The sequence below is a fragment of the Cupressus sempervirens genome, chromosome 3 (genome assembly GCF_028749045.1).
Source record: "Cupressus sempervirens isolate cs-2001-9-10 chromosome 3, ASM2874904v1, whole genome shotgun sequence".
In the NCBI taxonomy this organism is placed as follows: Eukaryota; Viridiplantae; Streptophyta; class Pinopsida; order Cupressales; family Cupressaceae; genus Cupressus; species Cupressus sempervirens.
The window spans coordinates 797,276,368-797,280,842 of NC_143120.1; the positions used below are offsets into that span (position 1 = coordinate 797,276,368).

At 34.9% G+C, this 4,475-nt stretch overlaps 1 pseudogene across 1 annotated transcript; it reads right to left on the reverse strand.

The window, feature by feature from the left end:
- Window positions 1–1,996: 1,996 nt before the first annotated feature.
- On the reverse strand, window positions 1,997–4,149 carry LOC149569195 (ATP synthase subunit beta, mitochondrial-like; annotated as a pseudogene). Its single transcript, XR_016361430.1, has 7 exons — window positions 4,054–4,149; window positions 3,677–3,794; window positions 3,454–3,558; window positions 3,207–3,369; window positions 2,872–3,091; window positions 2,465–2,773; window positions 1,997–2,364 (listed from the first exon to the last, which is right to left on the reverse strand). The product of XR_016361430.1 is annotated as an ATP synthase subunit beta, mitochondrial-like (transcript).
- Window positions 4,150–4,475: the final 326 nt, after the last annotated feature.

Sequence of the window (4,475 nt, forward strand, 5' to 3'; positions counted from 1 at the left end):
GGCCCAATCTAAGGCCGCCTAAAGAAGCTTAACATCTGTCTTTTATAACAACCACACAAAAACTTACGCCGGTGGTGTCGTTGGCGAGAATCAAAACCATACCAGTGAGAGAGCAAAAGATAGCAACATGAAATCTGATTAAAAATGACAATTACAGGGAATGCAAAATATTTTGTTTGCACAAATAAAAATAGCGGTTTAAAGTTTGTGCTATGCACAAAGATCCATTGTGTGAAGGCTACTGCGATCTTATAAAACATCTAGCTAGTGTCCCTACCATAGCTGTGGCTCATGCTTTTTGCTGGAGCAAATTCCTCTCCCCCTCCTCTCTCTAATGGCAGGGATGCCTGTGTGAACAGTATTCTTTAGCCATTATTTAGCTACCATGTCATCATAGAAATTGGGCATCGTAAAGCATTAGGGCTTCTAAGTTGAGATAAGAGAGAGTGCACGGCAACAAGAAGTTTCCAAAATTTTCCTAAGTTTCCTATATTTTTTTCCATTGTTATAATGTTAAGAAAAATTTCTATTTTCTGTAGACGAAAATTATTTTTCTACTTGCTTTGTTCAATGAAAAATCAAATAAACCAGATTTTTCAATTTTTAAAAATAAACAATTATACATAACTATAATGTTTTTTTGCAGAATGAAACATAATACTTTGCTCTGATTGATCCGTCAACAAAGTCAAAATAACAAATAGGGACTGAACAAATGCGATAGTAACCTACCTGTTGGCAGGAACTAAAAATATGAAACCCAGTAAAGCAAGAAAGCAATTAATAAGTTCATAATTTTCAATGGCCAAGCTTTTGCAGGACAAATATGCCTCACCATATGTGGATTATAAAGCAATGACGACAAGACATTTCAAGCAATTATCAGATTACACAACATATTATTTATGTAAAACAAGGGAGATTCAATATCTGTTCATAAAGGAAGGTCGTATCTTCATTCAGTTGGTACTTTCATAACTAAATGATAATATTGTGGTTAAAAATATTGCAGTTATGAAAAGATAAAAGTTAGAGATGCTTGAGACTAAGTATCTGGTTGAGGTGAAAGAAAACCAAGCAGAAAAGCTACCAGTTTCTTAATCCAGGCTGTACCCTGTCTGATTAGTTATGTAATATGTATCAAGCAGGTCGCAAAATGAAGAGAAGAAATGAGATAACAATTATTCATATATATACCACCATAGATAGTCTTATATATACACCACCATACTATTAACTGCTACAAAATTCAAAATTCAGTTGATTATATAAAACAAGTAGAAAGAATAAACTGTATTCAAAGAAAGTTCCAATATAGACTCGAGGAATCTATACAAATGTGTGTACCATCTTCTTCAAATAAGTAGTCCTCAAAGATTTTGAAGCGTGTTTGGACAAATGTATTGACACTGAAATACAATTGAAATTGGAAACCAAGAGAAAAATTCCACAAGGGGAAGGATTTTGAGCTTGACCTGGTAAGAATAGATATTCCTAAAAACCTACATTTCACTAAAGTTGCTCTCTCACTACATTGAAAAAGTCAGCTTGAGACCTGATATGTATTTAGTAATTTACATTAACCAAATAGAATTATTAACTATAACAAGAGAAAACAATGAAGGTAGGAGAATGGTACCAAATAAAGGATAAATTTTATGTGCAGGTTTTGTTTTTAACTTTTTTATTGCTTGCCAACAAGTACTACTTTGTATCAAACATACAGACAATACTTGAGCAAACTGAGGCTTCTTAAAAGAACAAAAATCATACATATTTGGCTAGGAAACTATCAAGAATTTCAAAACTTCACAGCCATACCAATCAATTTACTGTTCTAGTGTTTACTAACACCAACCAGATTCACTTAGTCATCTTAACAAAGACCAAGAACACTTTTTCCTTGAGCAACTTCCATTTTATTATACCAAAACTACCTCCTCACGGTAATGTTTAATAATTTAAATATAAACCAATTGATTTCCCAGTTTAACAAACAAACCAAATATTATTGCAAAAAATGCATTCTTATTTGGAAAAATATGATAAAGTGCCCTTTAAGAGAGCTGACAAATGCACTCATATATCTTTAGAGGACAGTTCATAGTACAAAATAAAAAATAGTTGCAATTAAAAAAGTAGGTGAACGAGATCCTCATGGCAGAAATGAAATTGAAAAGCTCTCATAAGAAATTCTAATGTGAAACAAGCAAATGTTTCCCGAAGGCACCGAAACACTACACTAATTTAAGATGTAGCTGACTCCTTGGTGATCTTCTCTGCCTTCGCAATCACCTCCTCAATACCTCCAACCTTGTAAAATGATTGTTTAGGAAGATCATCATATTTTCCATCCAAGACAGCATGCATCAAAATGGCAATGTATTAACAATGATAAAAAATCCTGTTAAGACATGCATAAAATATGTGTGGTACAACATTCCACTTTAACTCCTTAACAGACCTGGAAACTTGCAACATTCTCTTTCAAGTCAACATATTTCCCCGGAGCACCAGTGAACACCTCGGCAACATGGAAAGGCTGAATCAAGAAATGCTGAACCTTTCGACCTCTAGCTACAGTCAGCTTGTCATCTTCACTTAGTTCATCCATACGTAAGATAGCAATAATGTCCTGAAGGTTCTTGTAGTTCTGAAGAACCTTTTGCACACCTCGAGCAGTGTTATAGTGATCTCCTAGAATTAGGGGAGAAAGCATACAAGATGTAGAATCAAGTGGATCCACTGCAGGGTAAATACCAAGCTCTGAAATCTGAACATAAAGATAGCTTAAGTTACAAATTGTCGTTCCAAAGCTCGTAGAAGAATGCAACAAATAAGTTAAGCAGCTTAGCATTCACCAAAACACACCTACATAGACAACACAGTGGTTGCATCAAGATGGGCAAATGTGGTTGCCGGAGCTGGATCTGTTAAATCATGAGCTGGCACATAGATTGCTTGCACAGATGTAATGGATCCCTTCTTGGTTGTAGTGATATGCTCTTGCAAACCTCCAAGATTAGTTTCCAAAGTTGGTTGGTATCCGACAGCTGAAGGGATACGACCCAGCAAGGCAGACACTTCAGCAATACAAACAAATTATTCCATGTGAAAGGAGCTAGTTAAGGTCAACAAATATTTAAAAATGTTTACCACTATGCATCAGAGAGTAATTAATGAAAGAAAAATTATCAAGATAAAATTTTACTTGTGTGAAATAGAAGATGTTGTCTATAAAAAGCATCACATCTTGACCCTCAACATCTCTAAAATGCTCAGCAACGGTCAATCCAGTCAGTCCAACACGTGCTTGGGCACCAGGTGGCTCATTCATTTTCCCGTATACAAGAGCACACTTGCTTTTAGATTGAAAGGTCATAACATTTGAATAAGTTTAACTATATATAAATATAAACAACAGAAACAACTGCATACAGTATGAACATCAAACCTGCTTATCACCAAGCTTGATAACACCACTTTCAATCATTTCCCTGTATAAATCATTGCCTTCTTGTGTACGCTCTCCAAAACCAGCAAAGACAGAAAACCCACCTATTCATGACATTACCATTTAGATTAATAAACAACATCGAAATGAAAGCCAAATGGATCAATAGCATGAATATGATCTTTTAGTTCAAAATCAAAGAAATCCAGTAAAATAGCACACCGTGAGCCTTAGCAACATTGTTGATAAGTTCCATAATAAGCACAGTTTTCCCAACACCAGCTCCACCAAAGAGCTCAATTTTACCTCCACATTGATATGGTGCAAGAAGGTCAACAACCTATAACAAAGGTATGTCTCATGAAGGCTCCATAAAAAAGTAGAAGTATATTTGGAAGCCTTCACTTCTTCATAAGAGCCACCATTTTGAATAAAACAGAAAAGAACAATTTCAACTTTTAGTGATAACATTAAATATTGACTTGTCTAGGAAAAGAGTTTGATGAAAATAGTGTATGCTTAATATGCAATAGAAGAATTATCTACAAAATAAAGAAGAGAAAAAAATCAATTAAGTGGATGATAAGACATGAACATACCACCTTTTGAAATACAGGGCGAACAACTAGTGCAAGATGTGCATCAAAAGGATTTGGACTCACCATCCACCCCAAAGAAGCAGGAGGAGCACCCATTGGTTGAAATGGCTTAAATAAAATCAATAAGAGCTTTCATTGTTAACACCATGATGAGAAGTTGGGAAGTACTCAACTCAGCTAAAAAGAAGCTTACCTTTTAGTTTATAAGAGTTATGACACGAGATGCTTTAAGTCCAGGGAATTGGAGCTTCTTTCAAAAGTGAGGGTTAGCCTCTATCAGTTTCTTGAGCTCCATCAACATGACGTTTATTGCAGATTTTGACTCCCCATATTTGGATAGCTGCTCATTTTCCCAGTGTGAATTACTTTCACTGATTGTAAAAGTTTGAAAATAAATTTCTACACTTCTAACTGCATCAATA